We start from the raw sequence: 27,467 nt of genomic DNA, 5'->3' as shown, positions 1-27,467 counted from the left end.
CCATTGCTCAATTATAACTTTTAAGAATTTATTTTCTTTGGTAATTTTTTTTTATCTCTTCTTCTAATTGGTTGGCTTTTTCCCCATAATTTTCTTGATTTTCTTGCATTACTATTATTTCTTTTCCCATTTCCCCCTCAACCTCTTACTTGATTTTAAAATCCTTTTTGTGCTATTTCAAGAGTTTTTTTGGGCTTTGACATCTAGCATTTACACACAGCAAAATCTAACGTCTAAAAGATCTACCACTTCCCTTCCAGCAGGAGCTCCAATAACAGAATCTTCCTTAGAAGATTTGAGGCTTTTTGTAATACTAGATTTCAAACTGTATTATAAAGTTGTAATCATCAAAATAATTTTGAACTGGCTAATAGAGTGGTGGATCAATGGAATAGAAGAGGCACACAATATGCAAAAACAAATTACCATAGTAATTTAGAGTTTGATAAATAAAAATATTCATGCTTTGGGGACAAGAACTCACTAACAAAAATGGTTGGAAATTTTTGAAAATTATATTTCAGAGACTGGATTTAGATCAACATCTCACCCCACCCATATAAGATAAGGTTAACATGGGTATCTGGTTTAGGAATAAAGGGTGATGCCATAAGCAAATTAGAGGAGCATGGGATAGTTTGCCTCTTTGATCTATGGATAAAGAAAGGATTTATGACAAAACAAATATAGAGAATTTTATGAGCTGTAAAATGGATAATTTTGGATATATTAAATTTTAATATGTTTGGAACCAACAAAGCCAATGCAACCAAGATCAGGAGGAAATATAGGTAGGGGGCTTTGGGGATATAAAGACAAAAAAATCAAACAATTCCTGTACTCAAACAGAAAGCCAGGGAAAAAATTTTACAGCAAGCATCTCTGATAAAAGTCTCATTTCTCAAATATAAAGAGAACTGAACCAAATTTGTGAACATATAAGTCATTCTCCAGTTGATAAATGGTCAGAGGATATGAACAGATGGTTTTCAAATAAAGAAATTAAAGTAATCTGTAATCATATGAAAAGATGCTCTAATTCACTCTTGAATAGAGAAGTACAAATTATAACAACTTTGAGATATGCCTTATGCCTATTGCTTTGACTAATATTTCATAAAAGAAAAATAATAAATATTACAGGGGATATGGGGAAACTGGGATGCTAATGCACTATTGGTGGAGTTGTTATCCAATCCAACCAATCTGGAAAGCAATTTGGGAACTATATTCAAAATGCTGTAATACTGCACATACCCTTTGATCCAGTAATACCATTTGTATCGCAAATCTAGATTTGTATCGCAAAGAGATCTAAAAAAGAGGAAAAGGCCTATTTTAGAAAAAAAATATTTATTGTTGCTCTTTTAGTGATAAAAAATAATTGGAAATTAAAGTTATCCATCAATTGGTGGGTGGATGCAAAGATTATGGTGTATGATTGTAATGAAATATTATTGTGCTATAAGAAATTATAAGTAAGATTATTTCAGAAAAATTTTAAGACTTACCTGAATTGATACAAAGTGAAGTGAGCAGAACCAGAAGAACATTGTACATAATAACAGCAATAATTTTTGATGAGTAACTGTGAATGATTTAATTATTCTCAGCAATATAATGATTTAATACAATCCCAGAAACTCTTGTTGAAAAATGCCACCCATTTCCAGAAAAGTGGTGGTGGAGTCTAATGGCAGATCAAACATACTATATTTTACTTACTTTCTTATTTTTTCCTTTTTAAAATTCATTTTAAATCTCTTCCATAAAATGTTTAATATAGAACAATGTTTTGCATGATTACACATATAAAATCTGTACCAAATTGTTAACCATCTTGGAGAGGGTCGATGGGTGAATAAGATCGTGGGAGGGAGAGAGAAAGTTTGGAATTCAAAAGCTTAAAAATGAATATAAAAAATTGTTTTTCCCCAAAAATTGAATTTTAAGGCTATTCCTAGGGGGTGGTAGAGCCAGAACTAATGACACTATTTGTTCCTATCTAGACATTTTCATATATGTGTGATTAGTTTAATTTTTAATAAGACAATCAATAAACACATTTCTTAAGTACTTACTAATTAATTGTCAAATGTGGGTAGGAGGCCCTAGGGAAACAAAAAATTGAACAGTTCTGCACTAAAGTATATTACATTCTACCAGAAGAGATAAAATATACACACATAGAAATATACAAAATATTTACCAGGTGATTTCATAGGAGGGCACTAACTGGCCCTTGAGCTAAGCACAGAGGGAAGCTTGGAATTCTAAGAGAAACAACAATAAAGGCAGACAGGAAGAGGGAAACGAATCACAGAAAGACAGACTGAGGACAGTGGTCCAGCAGTGGTATACATGCAGTTGAGTTTGCCATGTCACACTAACAAAACCATATATTAGCCTATCCATATATTCTATCATTTAGCAACCATGGGTCTTTTTTTCCCCCCAAATCATTGGTTGGCCTATCCACCTCTATCTCCCCTACCTCTTGCCTCTCAAGTTACTGTCCAATAGCCAGTAGCCAGAAGTTTAGGCTTCTTGTCAAGAACAAATCCAAAAATGCTCACCTCATTTTGCCACACCACTGGGATGTCTGTACAAGGCCAGGTTTAATACCTCTTGTCTAGCTCTTACAAGGGAGCTTTTTACCACTTTTTTTTCCTCCTTGTCTATCTATTTGTCTTACTAGACAAAAACACCCCCAAACCACTCAAAATAGATGATATACTTGTGATCTAAAGAGATTAGGTTCAGATGATTATTTGATTCAGCGTAGAGCCAAAATAAGCTGTATCTGCTGAATAATAAGACAATCCCTCACTAAGAGAATGTTGACTTCAGAAGTGGGAGTAACAGGGGAAAAAATAAATCAATGATGGTGTTCTGCTCATAGAAGTTCCATAAGAAGAAATGTTTCAGGTCCTTTAAGGACCAATCCATCCCAAAAATAGGCTTGTAAAGCTATGTGAACATTAGAAGTGTCCCATACACATTCAACAGCAATGACCAAGCTCCCTTGGAATGGTGTTTTCTGATCCAGAAAGATGGGATCTCTTTGGGTTCTTAAGTCCTGCTTTTTTGGCTGCTTTACTTGATACTTGATAGTTCAAAGCAACAACTTATCAGATACCACTCAAGTACCTTCATTATAGGAAAGGAAGATTCAGATATGGAGCCAAGGAACCAAAATGCCATTTTCTACTATAGATTTGGGCGCTGCCTAGACATAAAGAGTGAGGAGGGAAGCATAGACAAATGAGATGAAACCAACAGATTAATTCCTCTATATTTCCTTGATGGGCTTAATTAGAGGTCTAAAATTAAAGCTGTCTCAAAAAATCAGGCTGTGGGCTACCCAGGAATCCTAAGACATCCTGTGTTCAATCTCAGGTTGGATGATTTCAGAAAGTAAACGTAAGCACTACCCATCTTCATTTAACTATATTATTCATGCCTCATTGAAGCATACTTACCTAATCACTACACATTTGTGTTCTGGGGCCAGCTCCCACCAAGGGGCCTGCAGGGCTGGCATCTGTAATTCTCTGTTCATTAACTTGGAACCTAGCACCTTAGTCTTCTTTTTTTTTTTAATTCTGATTTATTTCCTTTGCTTCAGACTCAGTACCTGGAAGCTTCCAGGTGTTACCCAAAATGGCTGTCTAGGCACTAAGCTTCCACTGAGTATTCTGATTCTAATCAGATTGGCTAAAATATTTTTTTGGCAGCTACTTTCTTAACTCTCTCATGCCAGTGGAAAATGAGTTGGCGTGCCAAGCTCTGTTCAGTTAAGTGTACTAATAAACTTTGAACGATTAGACCATTTATGTTGAAAGTGTCCTTTGTAGCCAGATGATGTTGGGTTTGGCTTCTCTCCAGACTTCACATTTCTTTTCATTCAAATGGAATAACTTGGACAATGTTCCTCCATTTGCACCTCTTGCCTTCTTGCCCACCCATAATCCACCTAAAGATGCTTGATCAAGTCCTGAAAATGTTGATTAATCAAAAGTCCATGAATTTTATCTGCAACAAAGATAATTTTTATAATTATGACAATTTGGGGGTGAATAGCACATTATAGGTTAAATAGCATATTTCTCTAAATAGCCAATAAATGTTTATTAGGTGCCTACTATGTGCCAGGCACTGTAATAAATACTGTAAATTAAAACAGAAAGAAGGAAAGAAAGAGAGAGAGAGAGAGAGAAAGGAAGGAAGGAAGGAAGAAAGAAGGGAAGGAACAAAGGAAGGAAGGAACAAAGGAAGAAGACAGTTGTCGAGAGAGATACACAAACCAATAATACTGGAGGAGATAAGATGGTCTCCAAATATTCAGGCAAGGTTTTCAGATTCTTTCAAGAGTTCAAGTTGTAGCACTCTATAGCATTTATTTAAATACTAATAGGTTTGTAAAGATGAGCAAGTAGCTGAGATAGATGGCCAGTGTCAGGTTATATTTATACCTGATGCTTAAAATAATTATGTGTGGGGTTGAAGTGAGCAGATGTCGAAGTCCAAAAAACCTGGGCTCTACTTGAGGATAGTGGGGAAGAGGTTCTTCAGTAGAAGTTTCCTTAGGGTATTGAAATAATAGGTCTGAACAACAATAATAATAAAACATATTAGAAGCAGCAGTATTGATAAAAATAATTCACATTTTCTATCACACCTTAAAGCTTCCAAAGCACCTTCTCCATAATAAACGTTAATACTTTTACAGAGAGGGAGAAATCTCAGCTGAGGAAAATTCTGTTCTTGCTATAGCTACAGTTGCTGATTTTCTCCTGGGTTTCCATCCCCTTATATTTGTACTTTCTAGTGCATTTCAATGCTCAATCCTTTACCTGTCTTTGTGAGAAGCATCACTTTTGCCAAACAACTGGAGTTGTATGCCAGGAATATCAAATGGTAAAGATCATTTAGTGAATAGTTCTAGATATTGTCTATTAAATGGGATTGTCCAGTCTTAGGGCACATGGTTAATGTATAGCATTCAATATAAAGTAAGCTAAATACATAAGTAGGATAAGTTATAAAATAGTTGGAAGCAGTTGGTGTGAGGCACCTAAAATTGGTTTCCAATATACAAAATGTTATGTTATATTTGGCAAGATAAAAGGCTATTTGTTGTGGCATCGATCATATCAGTTTAATTATGATGATCTGTTTAATTTGTTGGTCAGAGCTTACTGAGTACCTCCTTTCTAAAGAAAATTACTAGATACAGAAACTTAAACATCCATAATCTACAAAGAACAAAGCTGCCTCTAGCCAAGAAGATCTGAGTTCAAATCTCATCTAAGACACTTCCTACTATGTGATTTGGGTCACGTCACTTAACCTCTGGTGAAGCCTGACAAAAGGATACATACACTTGATCCACTAGAGAAGGAAATATAAAACTACTCCAGTATCTTTGCCAAGAAAACTCCATGGATTGCTATGGTCCATGGGGTCATGAAGAAACAGATGTGATGGAATGACTAAACAACAAAGTATACAACCAAGTGAGGCTTCACACTAAAATAGTATTTTTAAGCTCTTTTTGTGACAATGAAAATATTTAATGATTATTAGGTCCTGTCAAAGTTAGGACCATAAGGCACTATGTATCATCAAGATCAAGGCAAGCTTTAGTTGATTTTAAAAATTATAACAATGTCTGACTGAGTGCCATATTACTGAAGGCCCACTTCAGAGGTAGAAATGGAGAGAGAAAAAGGAAGAAGGGCAGTGTTCTTGAGGTTAAAGAGCATAAGATCCATTTTTAAGTCTTACGGGTGGTGGCATATGTGATCAGTGAAAGCAGGAAACCTCATGTCAAGTCAACTATGAAGTTTTGTCACAGTCGGTGTTTTCCAACATTTTTTTTAGTCTGGGACATATTTGTGAATATTTTGGGATTTACCAATGTGGTTTAGGGATACACCCTTCTAAGCCAGGCACCAATTCAACCATCTGTCTACCTGCAGTTCCTACACTCAAATAAGTCATATGCATGGTTACAGAGAGAATAACATCAGAGCTGTAACTAAGATGGTGTGAATGGAGCTTTAACCTAGGATGCTGACATCTATGGGGTAGTACATGCTTCCTTCCCAGAAAAAAAATCTATGTACCCTTTCTCTCTCTTCTTTTCTTTTAATCCCCAGTTAACTATCACCGTGATATACCTTTCCCAGGACTTGCCTTTCTTTCCTAAGGAAAGAGGACTGAGACTCTCTGGGAGATGGGATATCCTTCCCTGTCTGATAATAGCTAAATAGAATTTTCTTCTTCAACTTAGCCTTCATCACATAATTTCCTCCAGGCACAGTTTTGTCTAGATTCACCTCTTTATCATACTTGCTCTATTTATGCTCTATTCACTGTAGTTCTTGTTACCCCCACTTACCACTCTTCTGGTAAAAACTTAACAAAAATTAACAAATTAACAAAAAGAAGCTGATCAAATGAGATAATATTTGTAAAGTAAGAAGCCCATAGATGCTTAATAAATTCATTATTTCTTCCCTATCCCATAAACCTAATATAATGTGACATACTTTGGCATAATGCACTTAAATGTGGTAAAACATTCCCTGGGTAATTTAGAGATGGGCAAGTAGAAACTTTATCCCAGCTGTTCCCAACCTAGGGCACATGTACCCTGAGGGAACAGGAAAAGCTCAAAAGAGGGATATGGGGAATATTTGGTAAATAATGGACCCAGGTTTCCAACGCCGAGAGAGTGGGACTGTCTCTGTGCATTGACTTTTCCACTTAAATCTCTTTCACGCACAAGTGTCTTTGTGCACACTCATCTATACATCATAGATGAAAACACACAAAGACAATCATCATTCTCGGTTACCGAGAGACTATTACCACCAACAATATTATCCTATTAAAATATTCCAAAAATAATAAAGTTAATTTAAAGAAAAATTTATAGATTAGAGAATGAACAGTTAAGAGGTGGGGTTGGATAGGATGGGAAATGAAGAACTGTTATAACTTATCTGGGAAACTGGAAGAGACAATTGAAAGAATAATTCTTACTGACCAAAATCAAATGAATGAGGTTTTGGTAAGAAACCTTTGCACATTGAAGTAGAAAAGAAAGGAACAGAACAGACATACAACAAAGAGTAGTAAAAGATTATAACTTTGTATTTAACAAAAGCATAGATCCAGGTTTGGGGGGTATGAAATCACTATTGGGTAAAAATTGCTGGGGCAATTGGAAAGTAATTTGGCAGAAACTAGGTATAACCACTATCTTACACCATTACTAAAAGAAGATCCAAATGGATACATGATCTAGACATAAAAGGAGATATAATAAATAAGTTAAAAGAACTGGGAACATATTACCTTTCAGATTTATGGATAGGGGAGGAACATATGAATCAGTAATAGATGGAAAACATTGTGAGATATAAAATGGATAATTTTGAGTACATTAATTAAAAAGGGTTTGTACAAATAGAAGAAATGTTGCAAGATTAGAAGGAAAGCAGAAAGTTCAGAAAAAAAATTATAGACAGCCTCTCAATCTTATATCTAAAATACATAGAGAACTTTGCCAAACTTATAAGAATAAGGAGCCATTGGGGGCAGCTGGGTAGCTCAGTGGATTGAGAGTCAGTCCTGGAGACGGGAGGTCCTAGGTTCAAATCTGGCCTCAGCTACTTCCTAGCTGTGTGACCCTGGGCAAGTCACTTGACCCCCATTGCCTAGCCCTTACCACTCTTCTGTCTTGGAGCCAATACACAGTATTGACTCCAAGATGGAAGGTAAGGGTTTAAAAAAAAAAGAATAAGGAGTCATTCCCAACTTATAAATGGCCAACAGATCTGAACAGACAATTTTCAGATAAAGAAATCAATGCCATATATAGGTATATGAAAAAATTCTCTAAATCTCTACCAATTAGAGAAAAGCAAATAAAAAACTCTGAAAAATCCCTTCATACCCATTAGACTTGCTAAAATGACAAAAGGGCAAAATGACAAATGTTGGAGGGGATGTGGAAAATGAAAAGGCTAATTGTTAGTGGAGTAGTGAACCAATTCAACCATTTTGAAGAGCAATTTGGCTGTCAATTTTATTTCATATTTTAAATATACAATATCATTTCTTACCTTTTAATTTTTTGTTTATAAACTTAAGTATTCAATTGGATTATCTTGTTTTAAAGCAAATGTTAACTAGTTTCCCCTTTTAACCTTGGTTGTATTGGTTTTGTTTGTACAATTTTGAATTTAATATAATAAAAATAATCTATGATGTCTCTCAGCTTATCTATTTCTTTTGTCATAAATTCTTCCCAATTGATATAAAAGGTAAACTAAATTTGAGTAAGTAGACGTTTGTCAAAGGTTTTTGTTATGAAGATTGTTTCCCAATTTGTTGCTTCCCTTCTAATTTTGGTCGCATTGGTTTTGTTTGTATAAAACTTTTTAATCTGATGTAATTGAAATTATTTATTTTATATTTTGTGTTTTCTAACTCTTCTTTGGTTTTAAAATCTTTCCTTTCCCAAAGATCTGACATGTAAACTATTTGCTGATGGTTTTAGATATATACTCTACTACAGCCTCTACTATACTCTCCATGTACCCTTACTAATTATTATTTTCATTGCATTGTGGTCTGGGAAGGTTGCATTTATTATTTCTGCTCTTTTGCACTTGTTTGCAATGTTTTTATGCCCTAGTACATGGTCAATCTTTGTGAATGTACCATGTGCTGCTGAAAAGAAAGTGTATTCCTTTTTGTCCCTTGCGTTTTATGGGTGAGTTTATTCCATTACCAGCTGTTTATTTCCCAGCATTTTGATTTCCACTCTTAGTCCTGCCCTTTCTTCTTTCACTATTTCCTTCTACACCAGTGTTTTGTTTTTAATCAGTCCCCCTAATTCCCACCCTTATTTTGCTTCCCTTTATACCCCCCTCCCCTATTCCCCTCTTATTATCTTTACAGTCTTTTTAAACTATCCCCCCACCCTCTCCCTACCTTGTACTGCTTCCCACCCCCACCAGTCCATTTGTTACCCTTCTACTTCTCTGTAGGGTGCAAATCAATTCTCTGCCCCAATATATTTGATTGTTCTTCCCTCTTTGAGCCAATTTTAATGCACATAAGAATTGAATATTTCCTATCTCCAACCTCTTTACCCTTCCAGTGTATTGATGCTCTCCCCACCTCCCTCCATGTGCTTCTTTGTGACATATAAATTTACTCCATTTTGTTTCTTTTCCCATTTCTCTTAGTATTAAACTCTTTTTTAACTCTAGTTGTGTATATATGTATGTATATATATACATACATATATCTATATACATATTTATGTCTTGGCATTTAATCCTATACAGTTTATCACTGTTCCCTCTAAGTATAATTCTTATAGCTACCCAGGTGATAATAACATTTTTTTAAGAGCTACCAATATCCCCTTTTCTTATAAGGATACATATAATTTTAACTTATTGGGTCCCTTTAAAAAAGGTTTTTTGTTTTGTTTTGTTTTGTTTTTCTTTTTTCCCCATTTCTTAATTACATTTTAATGATACTCTTGGGTTCTGTGTGTAGACATTGAATTTTCGGTTCAGGTCTGGTCTTTTCTTTACAAATTCTTGGAATTCTTCTATTTTATTAAATGACCATACTTTCCCCTGTAAGAATATAGTCAGTTTTGCTGAGTAGCTGATTCTTGATTGTAGTCCTGGTTTCCTTGTTTTCCGAAATGTCATATTCCATGCCTTTCAGTCCTTCAGTGTAAATGCAGCCAAATCCTGTGTTATACTCACTGTAGTTCCATGGTATCTGAAAGATTTCTTCTTAGCAGCTTGTAATATTTTTTCCTTAGTCTGATAGTTCTTAAATTTGGCTATAACATTCCTGGGTATTGTCAGTTGGGGATTAAGTACAGGAAGTGATCTGTGGATTCTTTCAATCTCCACTTTTCCCTCTTGTTCTAGAATGTTGGGGCAGTTTTCTTGGATAATTTCCTGTAGTATGATGTCCAGACTTTTTCTTTTGTCATGATCTGTTTTTTTCTAAACTTTCTAAATTTAATTTTAATTAATTAAATTTAAATTATTAAAATTAAATTATATATAAACATATATATAATAAATTAAAATTAAAATTAAAATTAAGATTTTCTAAATCTTCTGTTTTGTGAATGAGATGTTTCATAGTTTCCTTAATTTTTTCATTCTTTTGATTTTGCTTTATAATTTCCTGCTGCCTTGTGAAGTCACTTGCTTCTAATTGTTGTATTCTGGTTTTAAAAGACTAAATTTCATCCCTGGCTTTTTGATCATCCTTCTCATTCTGATATTTTATCTCCTATGCCTCATTTTCAAGCTGATTAATTTTTGCTTTCAAGACACTATTTTCTGTTTCTGGATGACTTATCTTGCTTTTTAAGTTCTTTTCCCAGTTGTCGTCAACTTCTCTTAATTGTGTTTTGAATTGTATTTTGAATTCTTCCAAAGCCTGTGTCCAATTCGCTGGAGTTTCTGTTTTTTGCTTGGTGTACCATGATTCTCCTCTGTTACATTTGTTCTTTGTTCATTGCCTGGATAGAAGCTGTTGAATTTAATTTCTTTTTCCTTTTTCTGTTGTTTGCTCATATTTGCCCCTTCTTTCCCCCCTGTATTTGCCTACACTCTTGCTCCTCTCATTATGTGTTGGATCTGTGGGTTTGGGTTTTTCAGTGCAGTCTGTTGGGGAGGGGTTTTGGAGCTTGAGCTTCCCTGCCCACTGAAGGCTTGATAAGATTAAGCCTAGTGGAGTTGAACTTGCAGAGCTGGATGTGCCCTTAGGCCAAAACCTCTGGAAGAGGGGGGGAAATATGGAGTGTCTAGGCTGCGACTAGGCTGCCTGCTCTGTGCTTCTTCTCCAACTCCCACTGCCTGTGTTCAGAACTTTGAGCCTGGCACAGCTTTGCCCACACTGTACGCCCTTCAGACTAGTGCCCTTGCCTGCTGAGAAATTCCAGCCACTGATGGAGGCTCAGTGCTCTAGGTGGGGCAGGGTCCTAGCACCTTCCTTCTTCCTTCCCCTTAAATTGGAGCGTTCTCGAATTCAGGCATTTGAGGGAGCATACTTTTTAAGTTGAGTCCTGCAGGAGGGTTCCTTGGCTCTGTCCTGTTGTTAGGTTTGGTTTTCAGTCCCTTAGGAGCATTTGGTTTATAATCGGTGACGAAGGGTTTTCAGAGGTCTGAACTTTCGCTGCCTCTATGCTGCCATCTTGACTCTGCCTCCCAATAAAGTTTACTAAAATTCAAGGGGGTACAAGAGATCTGAAAAGGTTGGAAATCCCTCTTTTATCTATATAGATAGTCCTGAAGTGGCTACTAAGTATCTCTAAGTGTTTCTCAATAACACTGACCCCATACTTTTATTTTAAAGATTTTGTCTTTTCTCTTATAACACTTGGAAAGAAATGATGGCAAACTCTCTTAGCATTAAATTTGATTAATCAACAAAAGAGACCAAATCAGATTTGCTTCCGTTGGGGTATTTCCATACTTCAAGAATTGTACATTCTCCTTACACATAAATGGACTTTACCCAACAGGCTATTCAACTGCAGTGAAATGATAGCAGTAGCATTTCTGTCCAAGTGTACAGAATAGCCCCAGGAGCCTCTTTTTTGTTATACCCCTCCTATTACTCAAACTCTTCTTCCTCTATTCATTTTAGCATTTAGGAGGCATTCATACTGTTTTATTCTCCAAGATATGTTAGATGTGGTACTTAATATAATGATAATTTTAACAAAAATGAAATTCATGTACTATTTTTGTTTTGCAAAACTCTTTCCCAGTGCCTTATTGCAATGTGAGTCTCATAATTATACCCCTAAAAGGTAAGCAGGGTTAACATTCTTATCCTAACTTCACAGAAGAGGAAATTGAAGCTAAGAAGTGTCCGAGATAGGACTAGAGCTCAGCCCTCCTGAAGCCTACTTTATGCCTTTTTCTCAAAGTCCATGTGCATATGGAAGTAAGCAAATATCAAACCTTCCTTGCCTTACTCACAAATATTCTCCAGGTTCTCTTTCTTAATTATTATACGATGGAGAATAAAATAAAAATACTAACTTTACATGCAATCAATTGTTACTGAAGAGAGAACATGGTAATATAAAAAGCCTAATAGGTCTGGACTCAAAGAGACTTAGATTCAAATCCCATTTCTGATACTTATGAGTTGACTGACCATAGACAAATCACAGCCTCTCTGATTCTCAATTTTCCTAATTGTTAAAATAGGTTTAATAATACCTTTAGGGGCAAATAGATAAAACCCTGGGCTTGCAGTAAAGGAGGTTCATCTTGCTGAGTCCAAATCTTGATTGAGACACATTCTAGCTAACTTTACCCTGTTTGCCTCCATTCTTTTTCTCTAAAATGAACTGGAGAAGGAAATGGCAAACTACTCCAGCATCTTTGCCAAGAAAACCCCAAATGAGATCCTAAAGAGTCAAGTATGACTGAAAAAACTGAACAATAATAGTAAATGATACTTTTACTACCTATTAAATTAATATGGAGTAATTGTGAGAATCAAGTTAAATAATGCCCATAAAGCATTATTTGAAAAACCATAGAGAGAAATATAAATTAAACTCTTATTTATATAAGAGTTTATATAAATATATAAAATAAATATAAATATAAAATTATATAAATATAAATATAAACTCTTATTATAAACTCAATTATCACTCCTCTTCCCATATAGAGAATGTGAGTTTTAAGGGAGGATGAAAAAGCTGTACGTCTTTGCTACCTGGGAAGGAAATTTTAATTTCTCCTTGAATGAGGATAGAAGAACTGCATGCCAGTATTTTTGTCTTCACCAAGTAGATGTCATGTTTAAGATGGCTCCTTTAATTTATTTAGTCACAGGGGAAAGAGTGATGTTATACATCTTCCATGTACACTTACTTCTGTAGTAAGCAAAGGAAGATTGCAAAGGATTTTGCAAAATGAACTGTATTTAATGGACATGTGACAGAATCATATGTGAGCCTGGGTCAAGATTCTAAGGTCCCAACTGAAAAAAAAAACAAAAAACCAAAAGTCTTCTAGGGGAAGCTTTTGGAGATAGGGGAGATTTCCATCTTTTCTACAAGGTTTCTGGCCCTTTGTAAGATACCAGCTTTATTGGAGAAAAACCTGCTTTTACTGGCTGCTGGCAGCTGGACAGAAGACCAAAGAAGAACCACTTCTCTGCTGGACCTACTTTGGACTTTAACTCTGGGATCTTGGCTCATTTACTGGACTCTGTTTTGTGAGGTTCTGTTTGGGGGGAACTTAATTTATTTAGCCTAGATGACTTAGCCATTAGGATATTATTAAGGGAATTTAGATTTGGGAATAAGATTAAGTACTTCCTTCTCCCTTGTTATCCTCCTTCCTCTCTCTTTCCCATCAATAAATTTAAAATGTTTATATGTTTCCTCCTGTCTCCTTCCCCCTTTTCAATCCCACCATAACACTTCTCAAAGAGACAAGTGAAGCCTTCATATGGCTGTTCATCACCTCATACGATACCCGAAGCTCTGCTGTCTTCTGTGGCAAAAGGAGACATCAAGAGCTGCCCAGGCAAGGTTTCCAAATTTTTCCTGCACATTGTAGTCTGTCTAGCAAAGAAAAATTTCCCTCCAGTTTTCAAATAAATATCGTATCTATCTAGGAGACCTGATATGGTGGGCAGATCATTGGACTATAAATCAATCAATTTTAATTTTAAAAGACTTATTTAGAATTTAGTATGTGCCTGGTACTTTGCTAGGTGTGAGGGATGCAAATATAAGTGAGAAGGTCTCTGCCCTTGAGGAGCTTACATTCCAACAGAAGTCTAATGATTTACACGTGATATACTTTCCAAAATCCTTCCTTTACAATACTCTAGATCATTAATAGTGATCTAGGTCCTACTTCCATCTCTTCCATTAAGGATGTCAGGCAATTCAGCTCAATTCAGTAAATATTTCTTTTTTTTTCTCTCTGCAAATATTTTCATTTTAAAATTTTAATTAACTAATGAATTAATTAAGAATATTTTCCATGGTTACACGATTCATATTGTTTCCCTCCCTTCTTCCCTCCCCTCTCCCATAGCCAAAGAGCAATTCCACTGGGTTTACATATCTCATTGATCAAAACCTATATTATTAATATTTGCTATAGAGTGATCATTTAAAGTCTACATCCCCAATTATATCCCTATTGAACTAGGTGATCAACAAGTTGTTTTTCTTCTGTGTTTCTGTTCCCACAGTTCTCCCCCTGGATATGGATAGTGTCCTTTCTCATAAGTCTCTCAGAATTGTCCTGGATCATTGCATTGCTGCTAGTAGATCAGTAAATATTTCTTAAGTGCTTACTTTGTGCCAGACACTTTGCTAAGCACTGGGAATACATAAGGAAGAAAAAGTCAGTCAGTCTTTGACCTTGAAGAGCATCAGTTTCCTTATCTGTAAAATGGTTATCATTAAGCTAGTCTTACCTACTTCATAAGATTACTATTAGGATTACATGAGCAAGCAACAGGTGAACACGCTTGGGAAAATATGAAATGGATAGAAGCGAGGAATTCCTGCATTTGCTTCCCAACACATGCTATCATGTGGGGATGTCATCGGTCCTTAAAAACCTTCTCAGGAACGTGCAGGAGAAGAGTATATAGTTAAGGGGTAGCTGTAAAATAGAGGACCCTTTAGGATGAGGGGTGCTTTCTCTGTATAATATGGTCAAGATCTAGGGTCTTCTACCCCCATAAATCCAAAGCCCTATGGGGAATCTTAAGTGTGCCATAAATATTTCTGGACAAGAGGGGAAAATGAAAATCATTACCTTTTGCTGGTATAATTTTCTCTCCCAATAGGCCCCAAGACAACTCCAGTTAAGGTGATTGAAGGGTATGCTCAAAGAAGGTATTACTCAGGTCTAGTTTCTCCATAAAATGTCCCTGGCGTAAGGTTAGCTGTAAGTCTTTCAAACTAGCCACTTTGAATGACTTTGTCATTAGGAAAGAATTTAGTGGCTTTACTTTTAATAGAGGCTAATAGTTTCTGGAGGATTTTCGAGCAGCAACTTAGAAATTTAAGCAGTCTCCTGAGAAGTCTGAATGACGCATGATCACCAGAGTACCTGGGACAGTATATCTTTTATCACCAACTTTAAAGCATCTATTTATTTTAATGTCAGTTACATTTGTCTGGAAAAGTTTAGTAATATATCTATACTTACTTGTATTCATCTACCCACGCATCCATGTATCTCAGTGTACAGAGTTTGTTTATCCTTGCTGGTAAGGATTTTCTCTTATTTGTCACTTTCTAAAGTGAGACATTGTGAATATATATCCATGATAGTTTTACATGAAGAAGCAGATCAATGCAATCGGAAGTAAAGCTTATTAACTTTTATAAAATGTATACGCTAGGGGACAGTTGGGTGGTTCAGTGGGTTAGAGAGCCAGGCCTAGAGATGGAAGGGTCTTGGGTTCAAATCTAGTCTCAGATACTTCCTAGTTGTGTGATCCTGGGCGAGAACTTAGCTCCCATTTCCTAGCCCTTGCCACTCTTCTGCTTTGGAACCAAAAGCAGAATACATAGTATTGATTTTAAGATGGAAGGTAAGGGTTAAAAAAAACACTAAGGTAAATGTTGAAGGGATCAGTCTTTCTTGACTTAAAATGCACAGTCAGCACTGTAGGGAAAGGAATGAACAAAGTCCTATGTTCATGGAAATTTTAGCCATTAAAATGGGGCCTATCTGAATCTATTTAGGGGCTTGTGAGAGGAAACAGTGGCGACCCAATCCCCACCCATGAAAGTGACATGCACCATCCATGACATCTTTCATGTTTCCTTTAGCAAATAATGTAATCAGGAGTGGCACAATGTCCCTGGTGAAGCTGGCAATTTCCTTTGGTTTCCTTCAGGCTGACTCATATAATCGCCCCTCCTGGGAGAACAGAAATATACCACACATTTCCCATCTATGGTTCACATGTTGAAGCTTTACAAAAAAAAAAAAAATTTAAGTAGGATTTGACTGCTGCCAAATTACCCAAAGAAATTGTGTTTGAGCAAAAAGAAAAGTATTTGTCACTCCCTAGCATGGTAAGCATTCTCCAAAATAAATAGGAGTGCCTTCCAAAAATAATCAGTCCATTCACCAGGTCATACCAAATCACATCAGAAGGGAGCTATAAAGGGGCAGAATTCTAGCAAGTGTCTCTGGCCAGGGGCACTTCAAAGATGAGATCTCTTGTTCATACTATCTAGAGGAGCTTTTCAGGAGAAAAAAGGGACCCTCCCTTGAAGAGGAAAGGAAATGAGTGAATCAGCAGTGAACAAGTATGAGTGGCACAAGACCACTAGTAATCCAGCCAAATCAATAATGACTAAGATTTCTGGGTGGTTTATGAAGGCACAGGATCATCAAGAATATATGCTAGTTCTACCACCTACATGGATTTCCTGACATTTCTGGGAAGGTGTTATCATCTCTACCTCAAGCTCTGGAGGATCTGGAAACAAAAAAGTCTATATGCTATATTTCAGGATTCTATAATTATACCAACACATATACACCATCTTGAATTGTCTTTGTAAGCTATTAAAAATGTCAAATAATGAGAGTTAGATTCCCACATATATTCTAGTAGTACAAATCTGGGTCTAACTCTCATAATGTCATTAACATTATCAGATATATATATATATATATTTCAGGGAAAGCTCATAGAAGGTATAAGAAATGTTAATGAGGAATTGGAAGTAAGAGTTTAGTCAGGCCTTGTGAGCTCACATTCTCATTTTTTTTTATCTGGAAGACAGTGTATAATTTCTTCACTTGAAGATATATACGTGACAAAAGACTCTCTAAAAGTAGGAGAGGTCAATATAAACTGGAAAATAAATGAGTTAAAAGGAAAATTTACTCTGGTAAAATTACATTATTTTTCTATTTTAGAATCTTTAATAATTCCACTAGATATCCTCTAAAAATTTAATGCTTTGGTAAAGCTAGATTTTGCAACTCTAAGCCCTTTAGAGAAGGCAATCTGTCAGAGAGCAGAGGCATCTGATGTTGTTAACCGAGTACAAACATTATCTTGGAGAAGAAACAGAATTGTATTGACCAGGAGAAAGTAGTAAGAGCTTAGAGCAGTTAGTAAAGTGACTGGAAACACTCATTTGGTTGGACAAAGACAATTTATTTCATCCAACTTAGAGACAAACTCTATGTTTGTAAGCTTATGATTTTCAGTTACCACTGATCCATCTTTGAGGAAAAAGAAGAGCTCTGAAAAAAAAGGAACTAAAAATTGAAATTACTATAGAGAGCTGTTACTCTAATAATAATTCTCTGAGCTGTGATGTATACAAAACTACACAGAGGTAACTGGGCTAGAACTTGGAACCAGGAATACTTGTTGGGCTACTTTGGATTACAAGATAAAGATGAATTAGAAAGAAAGTGGGGCTTGGGGATACAGAAAAGAAGATTAAATTAAAAAATATGGATAGAGAATAGTAGAAAACTGGTGTGGTGACTAATTGGACTTGGGTGTTTGTTTTTCTTTATATCTTGCTCTAATTTGTATGCTCACAAGAGCTGACAAGAATGTTAGAGGTCCTCAAACTAAACTCTTTTATTTCATTGATGAGAAATCTGAGGTATATTTATGCAACCTTACATAGGTAAGAGAGTAAATTTGAACTTAGCTCTCCTGAGTTCAGGACTCTTGTCACCCTACCACAAATTGAGGCAATTTGTAATAACTATGGTAAAGATTAATACTTTGCTATATTTAAACTTACGAATATGAGTAGATCAAGAGCTATATTTTTACTTGCTGTGACTCATCTGATTTTCCTATAAATCTAGTTTTCAGATAGGTCTTTCTACATTCTATGAATTTTAAGGCAACACTTGGGCTTCATTCCTGTTTGGGGAAACTGTGTAGCCCTTCCAAAGGTCCTTAGCTACATGTATGGACATATATTGGGCAACTGAGTGGTTAAGACTCATCTTTCTAAGTTCAAATCTGTTCTCAGATACTTAGTAGCTCTGTGACTTAATCCTCTTTATGTCAGTTTCCTTATTTATAAAATGAACTGAAGAAGGAAATGTCAAATGACTCCAGTATCTTTGGCAAGAAAATCCCAAATGGAGTCATGAAGACTTGGACGTGACTGGGAAATGTACTAAAATATATGTGTTTATATGAACACATATGTGTACATATACATATATTTGCATATGTAATAAAGTATATGTAATCCATATACATATTAGATATAATCTTCTCTTGGCTATAACTTATATCCATATTTGTCGGTTGAGTTCCCAAGGATGCAAATGCTCTCAGATTCAAGGAGGGTAGCCTATAGGGACACCCTTCTAACAAATGAAGTTTATAAGCCCCTACCAATATATTTCTCTTTAAAAGCAGGATAGTCAATTGGTTATCTCTTAGAGAAGACTTTTTTTTCATTTTTTTGTTATGCAAAACACATTTCCATATTGGTCACTATTAAAAAAGTAAAGTCATACATAACCCAAACTCCAAAATAAAACAAAAAATACAATGATAGGAAAGACAATTCCAACAAGTCTTTCTCTGAAGGTGGATAGCATTCTCCAGCATAAATCTTTCAGGATTGTCCCAAGACATTACAATGCTGAGAATAGTAAAATTTTCACAGATAATCATCATCCAATATTGCTGTTATTGTATACAATGTTCTCCCAGTTCTGCTTAAGAAAAAGCATTTAGACTTCCGGTCAAGATGGTGGCTTAGAGAAAGCTAAAGTTCAGATCTCTGGAAACCCTTCCCGACCGATCTCAAACTATAGGCTCCTAGGGCACCGAAATTCAAAACAATCAACAGCATAGACCCTGGGAATCCTCCTCCTGGACCTGGACCTGGATCAAAAGGTACAGCCCCCCTCAAAAGCCAGAACCCGAGAACACTTGGACCTAAGGGGTAGGAGCACAGAGTCCAAGGCTTCGGGAAGCCGTGGCCCCACCCCCCTCAGAAAGCAGGGTCGTCAGAAACAACAGTAACCCTCAGGGCTGGTAAGACAGCCTCACAGGCTGGATCCTTCTATCCAAGTCTCAGTGAAAGTCACTGCCCTCAGAGCTCCAGGAAGCCACGGCCCCTCCCCCCTCAGAGAGTAGAGTAGTCAGAAACAACAATAACCCTCAGGGCTGACAACACAGCCTCACGGCCAGCTATTCTGAAGGCAACTTCTGGAAAGCAACCCGACCCAGTGGAGGGGGCACCCAAACAGCAGGGAAACAGAGAGAGCTGGGGTGAATGTAACCCCCTGGCCCAATCCTTCCATTCCAGTTCCAGTGAAAGTCACTGACTTAAGGCATAGTCTGTTCAACTCAGGGAAAGCTCATAGAACGGACAATCTGCCCAGGACTAAAGCCTCTGAACACCAGACAGAGATAAGAAAAGCTAATTCTCCCCATTCAAAGATGGCAAACTCCACAGAAGCACAGAAGCCCCCAAATCCCAAGAAAAATAAGAAGAAAGGGGTGACTTTGGACACATTCTATGGAGCCAAAATACAAAATACAGAGGAGATAGAAGACAATGCACAAGAAAATGCTCCGAAACCTTCCAAAGGAAATGGAAACTCTCCACAAACCCATGAAGAATTTGAATCAGAAATGACCAAAAAGATGGAAGCCTTCTGGGAGGAAAAGTGGGAAATTATGCAAAAGAAATTCACACATCTACAAAACCGGTGTGACCAAACTGAAAAGGAAAACCAGGCTTTAAAGGCCAGAATCAGGCAACTGGAAGACAAAAATCATGTAAAAGAGCAAGAATTAATAAAGCAAAGCCAAAATACCAAGAAATTAGAAGAGAATAGAAAATATCTCACCGACAAGGTGACAGATCTGGAAAATAGAGGGAGAAGAGATAATTTAAGAATAATTGAACTTCCAGAAAAGCCAGAAATAAACAGCAAACTTGACATCGTAATACAAGATATAATCAAAGAAAATTGCCCAGAGATTCTAGAACAAGGGGGTAATATAGCCACTGACAGAGCTCACAGAACACCTTCTACACTAAACCCCCAAAAGACAACTCCCAGGAATGTAATTGCCAAATTCCAAAGCTCTCAAACAAAAGAAAATATCCTACAGGAAGCCAGAAAAAGACAATTTAGATACAAAGGAATGTCAATCAGGGTCACACAAGACCTTGCAAGTTCTACTCTGAATGATTGTAAGGCATGGAACATGGTCTTCAGAAAGGCAAGAGAGCTAGGTCTTCAACCAAGAATCAGCTACCCAGCAAAACTGACTATATACTTCCAAGGGAAAGTATGGGCATTCAACAAAATAGAAGATTTCCAACTTTTTGCAAAGAAAAGACCAGAGCTCTGTGGAAAGTTTAATACCGAAAAACAAAGAGCAAGGAATAACTGAAAAGGTAAATATTAAGGAAAGGGGAAAGGAGAAAAATGTTATCTTCTTCTTTTATTCAAACTCTCTTCTATAAGGACTACATTTATATCAATCTATGTATACTAACATGTGGGGAAAATGTAATGTATAAATAGGGGGTAAAGAAAGACCAAATAGAATAATCTTTCTCACACAAAGATTCACATGGGAAGGGGAGGGAAAGAAAACTCCTATAAGAAGGAGAGTAAGAGAGGGTTTTTTACTTAAACCTTAATCTCAGGGAAATCAACTCTGAGAGGAAAAACATCCAGATCCATTGGGATCTTGAATTCTATCTTACCCAACAAGGGTAGGGAGAAGGGAAAACCAAGGGGGGAGGGGGAGAGGGAAAACAAAAAGAGAGGGAAAGAGGGGGGGGAGAGAACAAAAAGGGAGGGACTAAAAAGGGAAACATCAAGGGAGGGGACAAGGGGGACTGATTCAAAGTAAATCACTGGACTAAAAGGTAGAGCCAAAGAAGAAAAGGTTAGAATTAGGGAAGGATATCAAAATGCCAGGGAGTCCACACATGACAATCATAACTTTGAACGTGAATGGGATGAACTCACCCATAAAACGTAGACGAATAGCAGAATGGATTAGAATCCAAAACCCTACCATATGTTGTCTTCAAGAAACACACATGAGGCGGGTTGACACCCACAAGGTCAGAATTAAAGGATGGAGTAAGACCTTTTGGGCCTCAACTGACAGAAAGAAGGCAGGAGTAGTAATCATGATATCTGATAAAGCCAAAGCAAAAATAGACCTGATCAAAAGGGATAGGGAAGATAATTATATTTTGTTAAAAGGGACTTTAGACAATGAGGAAATATCATTAATCAACATGTATGCACCAAATAATATAGCACCCAAATTTCTAATGGAGAAACTAGGAGAATTGAAGGAAGAAATAGACAGCAAAACCATATTAGTGGGAGACTTGAACCAACCACTATCAAATTTAGATAAATCAAATCAAAAAATAAACAAGAAGAGGTAAAAGAGGTGAATGAAATCTTAGAAAAATTAGAGTTAATAGACATATGGAGAAAAATAAATAGGGACAAAAAAGAATACACCTTCTTTTCAGCACCACATGGCACATTCACAAAAATAGATCATACACTAGGTCATAGAAACATGGCACTCAAATGCAGAAAAGCAGAAATATTAACTGCAGCCTTTTCAGATCACAAGGCAATTAAAATATTGATCGGCAAGGGTACATGGAGACCCAAATCAAAAGTTAATTGGAAATTAAATAACATGATACTCCAAAATCGGATAGTTAGAGAAGAAATCATAGAAACAATTAACAATTTCGTTGAAGAAAATGACAATGGCGAAACATCCTTTCAAACCTTATGAGATGCAGCCAAGGCAGTACTTAGAGGAAAATTTATATCCCTGAGTGCATATATTAACAAATTAGGGAGAACAGAGACCAAGGAATTGGAAATGCAAATCAAAAAACTTGAGAATGAACAAATTAAAAACCCCCAGAAGAAAACCATACTAGAGATCCTAAAAATTAAGGGAGAAATTAATAAAATAGAAAGTGACAGAACTATTAAGCTAATAAACAAGACTAGAAGCTGGTACTTTGAAAAAACAGACAAAATAGACAAAGTACTGGTTAATTTAATTAAAAAAAGGAAAGAAGAAAGGCAAATTAATAGCATCAAGGATGAAAAGGGGGATCTCACCTCCAATGAAGAGGAAATTAAGGCAATCATTAAAAACTACTTTGCCCAACTATATGGCAATAAATATACCAACCTAGGTGATATGGATGAATATTTACAAAAATATAAATTGCCTAGACTAACAGAAGAAGAAATAGTTTTCTTAAATAATCCCATATCAGAAAAAGAAATCCAACAGGCCATCACAGAACTTCCTAAGAAAAAATCCCCAGATCCAGATGGATTCACCAGCGAATTCTATCAAACATTCAGAGAACAGTTAATCCCAATACTATACAAACTATTTGACATAATAAGCAAAGAGGGAGTTCTACCAAACTCCTTTTATGACACAAGCATGGTACTGATTCCAAAACCAGGCAGGCCAAAAACAGAGAAAGAAAATTATAGACCAATCTCCCTAATGAATATAGATGCAAAAATCTTAAATAGGATACTAGCAAAAAGACTCCAGCAAGTGATTAGAAGGGTCATCCACCATGATCAAGTAGGATTTATACCAGGGATGCAGGGCTGGTTCAACATTAGGAAAACTATCCACATAATTGACCACATCAACAAGCAAACCAACAAGAACCACATGATTATCTCAATAGATGCAGAAAAAGCATTTGATAAAATACAACACCCATTCCTATTAAAAACACTAGAAAACATAGGAATAGAAGGGTCATTCCTAAAAATAATAAACAGTATATATCTAAAACCATCAGCTAATATCATCTGCAATGGGGATATAGATGCATTCCCAATAAGATCAGGAGTGAAACAAGGATGCCCATTATCACCTCTACTATTTGACATTGTACTAGAAACACTAGCAGTAGCAATTAGAGAAGAAAAAGAAATTGAAGGCATCAAAATAGGCAAGGAGGAGACCAAGTTATCACTCTTTGCAGATGACATGATGGTCTACTTAAAGAATCCTAGAGATTCAACCAAAAAGCTAATTGAAATAATCAAGAACTTTAGCAAAGTTGCAGGATACAAAATAAACCCACATAAATCATCAGCATTTCTATATATCTCCAACACAGCTCAGCAGCAAAAACTAGAAAGAGAAATCCCATTCAAAATCACCTTAGACAAAATAAAATACCTAGGAATCTACCTGCTGAGACAAACACAGGAACTATATGAACACAACTACAAAACACTCCACACAACTAAAACTAGACTTGAGCAACTGGAAAAACATTAACTGCTCATGGATAGGACGAGTCAATATAATAAAAATGACCATCCTACCCAAACTTATTTATCTATTTAGTGCCATACCCATTGAACTACCAAAATACTTCTTCACTGATTTAGAAAAAACCATAACAAAATTCATTTGGAACAACAAAAGATCAAGGATATCCAGGGAAATAATGAAAAAAAAAACACATATGATGGGGACCTTGCAGTCCCTGACCTTAAACTATATTACAAAGCAGCAGTCATCAAAACAATTTCATACTGGCTAAGAAACAGAAAGGAAGATCAGTGAAATAGACTGGGGGAAAGGGACCTCAACAAGACAGTATACTATAAACCCAAAGATCCCAGCTTTTGGGACAAAAATACACTATTCGATAAAAACTGCTAGGAAAATTGGAAGACAGTGTGGGAGAGACTAGGAATCGATCAACACCTCACACCCTACACCAAGATAAATTCAAAATGGGTGAGTGACTTAAACATAAAGAAGGAAACCATAAGTAAATTGGGTAAACACAGAGTAGTATACATGTCAGACCTTTGGGAGGGGAAAAACTTTAAAACCAAGCAAGACATAGAAAGAATCACAAAATGTAAAATAAATAATTTTGACTACCTCAAATTAAAAAGCTTTTGCACAAACAAAACCAATGAAACTAAAATCAGAAGGGAAACAACAAACTGGGAAAAAATCTTCATAGAAACCTCTGACAAAGGTTTAATTACTCAAATTTATAAAGAGCTAAATCAACTGTACAAAAAATCAAGCCATTCTCCAATTGATAAATGGGCAAGGGACATGGATAGGCAGTTCTCAGATAAAGAAATCAAAACTATTAATAAGCACATGAAGAAGTGTTCTAAATCTCTTATAATCAGAGAGATGCAAATAAAAACAACTCTGAGGTATCACCTCACACCTAGCAGATTGGCTAACATAACAGCAAAGGAAAGTAATGAATGCTGGAGGGGATGTGGCAAAGTAGGGACATTAATTCATTGCTGGTGGAGTTGTGAACTGATCCAACCATTCTGGAGGGCAATTTGGAACTATGCCCAAAGGGCAATAAAAGACTGACTGCTCTTTGATCCAGCCATAGCACTGCTGGGTTTGTACCCCAAAGAGATAATAAGGAAAAAGACTTGTACAAGAATATTCATAGCTGTGCTCTTTGTGGTGGCCAAAAATTGGAAAACGAGGGGATGCCCATCAATTGGGGAATGGCTGAGCAAATTGTGGTATATGTTGGTGATGGAATACTATTGTGCTCAAAGGAATAATAAAGTGGAGGAATTCCATGGAGACTGGAACAACCTCCAGGAAGTGATGCAGAGTGAGAGGAACAGAACCAGGAGAACATTGTACACAGAGACTGATACACTGTGGTATAATCTAACATAATGGACTTCTCCATTAGTGGTGGTGTAATGTCCCTGAACAATCTGCAGGGATCTAGGAGAAAAAACACTATTCATAAGCAGAGGACAAACTGTGGGTGTAGAAACACCGAGGAAAAGCAACTGCCTGAATACAGTGGTTGAGGGGACATGACAGAGGAGAGACTCTAAATGAACACTCTAATGCAAATATTATCAACACAGCAATGGGTTCAAATCAAGAAAACATGTAATGCCCAGTGGATTTATGCGTCAGCTATGGGGGGTGGGGGGAGGAAAAGAAAATGATCAATGTCTTTAATGAATAATGTTTGGAAATGATCAAATAAAATATTAAAAAAAAAGAAAAAACATTTATTCTGAATGTGTAGCAAAACTAAGAGTTATAAAACATTTCCCCATAAACATGAGGTGTATTCTCCACAAATAATCACAGTATTTACAGAAAGAGTAGAAACCAACTTAGAATACAAAGCAATGAGGCGTATGGAAATGAAACACATATATACCAAGGCAACTCACAACTCCTGAACTATCTTGAGGTCTTTCCATTTGTCATCATCCCATTTAAATTTTTCTCCTTTCTGCCCTTGTTTGGAGAAGACAGGAAGAGAAGGGAGTGTTCCATCCTTATTGTGTCAAGAACTTCAATCCTAACCCCTCTTGTTCATTTTCTCCCTTCACCACCTTTCTTACTCCTGACTAGCCTCATTATAGAGTCCCCATGGGAAGTAAGAAATGAAGTAAAAAATGGAATCTGGATGTTCACAGCAACCCCCCTGTCTTCTGAAATCCACTGGGACTCATTTCAGTATTGCTGGACTTCCACTTCAGACCCTCCTTCCAATGTGTAATGTTTAACTTCTCATCAAGGAGATTTTCACTACAAGCATTGAAATTTGGTGAAGAAATGACATCAATTAAACATATTCAACACTAAGTCTACAGCTTTCCCATCTCGAGACAGAAGAAGCCACAATAAATGCAAAGGAAGTATCATTGGTCTCTCTAGCAAAGGTTTTGATTAAATGTAAGGGATTTAAGTTGTTTTTTAAGCTGCCTGATCTGTGGATACACACTAGGACTTCATCCTTGCTGTCAGCTTGAGTATTCTTAGGTTATACATAATTTAAAAAGCCTCTTAGAGACTGACACTACACTTGGGGATTTCAGAGATACTATGAATCACCTGTTCCTGATTCTTGATGGCTAACCTGACCTCTTGGACGTTTGGCTTGCAGACCTTGAGTTCATGTATATGTCCCCTTCCCACACACACAAGAGGAACGTCCTGAGACTTTTCAGACTGCAGTTTATGAAATTCCTTAAATCATTCCAAAAGGGAAGTATGACTTGATTACAAGTAACATTTGTTATTCCTGCCAAAGTAGAGTCCAGCGTTTTCTACTAAACAATTAGTTGTGAACTTAACTGCAAAAGGACATCCTGAGCCATTCCAGACTTCCCCTGAATGCTTGGAATAGAAACATCTTTGGTAAAACCAGTCCCACAATGTGCTCCTACACATGTCATGGACAAGAAAGGTTGTTTTTGTACTTGTTCTATTTGTCACAACTGCACTCACAAACTGAGACAAACTTGGGACTGTCAGAAGAAAGTAAATACGAATCACTTGATAGGACAAAAAATTTTGATGATGATCTACGCCAAAAGTGGAGTCTTCAATTGGCTGTCATCACTACTTAGAGTTACCAAGTACCTTGAAAGGTCTATTCTTTGCCTTTTGAGTAGAAATGGAGAAGATAAAGACAGGCTCTGAATTCTTTATCCATCTCCTCATTTTCCTTCAGCTTGAAAAATAGTTAACTTTCCTGTAATTTAAAGGATGATTTTTAAAAGCTCCAAGTTCTCTCTTCATTCTCAAAACTCAGACAGCAAAGGAACCTTAGGAGCTCTGGAAAACTCCTGATGGCAATTGGAGGATAAAATGTTTTAATTGACAAAAGAGCCCCTTGGCCAAATTCTCTTCTTTGTAGGGCTTGTCAGAAGTGTTCAGCTTCAGGCCAAGAAGCTGCCAGAGTGAAGTCCAATCACTAATGACAGAAAGATTAGCAAGACAGAGATTGGCTGGCTCCACAACAGTGTATAATGGGACAAAAATGTTGTGGAGTCACCTAAGTGCAGCTGATCCGTGGCAAATTTTTAATGGGAGGTTATTTCACTATCAAATGCTCACCACTTTACACTCTGCAGTTTCTCGAATGTATGGGAAAACGGTCTGCTTTGCCATACCAAAGGGTGAAATGCCGTGTTTTTTAAAGTTCATTTCTCCATTCCTACTTTCTCTGGGAATGACAAATTTTGTTTTGTCTTATTATGTTTTTAAAGACTCGGGGAGATTAGAGGCAGGCGGAGCCCACCAGAGTGAGTTTAGCAACTTGTATTCTCTTGAAATCCTGCCAGTATAGAAGATATAACACTTTGAGAACTGAGTGCAAGGCCTGTGTACCTGGATATGTTTGTAGAGTAAAGTGTTATAAACCTACTCCCCAATCAGATATGGTGAGAGCGGTGGAGTACACTGCCCCGTACCATTTCTCTCTTTTTTGTGAAAGTCTTTGGTCATTGGTATTCCAGTCAAAAAGTGTTTAATGCAACCAAAACAGATGACTTTTCAGTCATGTC

Source organism: Monodelphis domestica, chromosome 3 (assembly GCF_027887165.1).
Source record: "Monodelphis domestica isolate mMonDom1 chromosome 3, mMonDom1.pri, whole genome shotgun sequence".
Lineage (NCBI taxonomy): Eukaryota > Metazoa > Chordata > Mammalia > Didelphimorphia > Didelphidae > Monodelphis > Monodelphis domestica.
Note: the sequence above shows the minus strand (reverse complement) of the source record.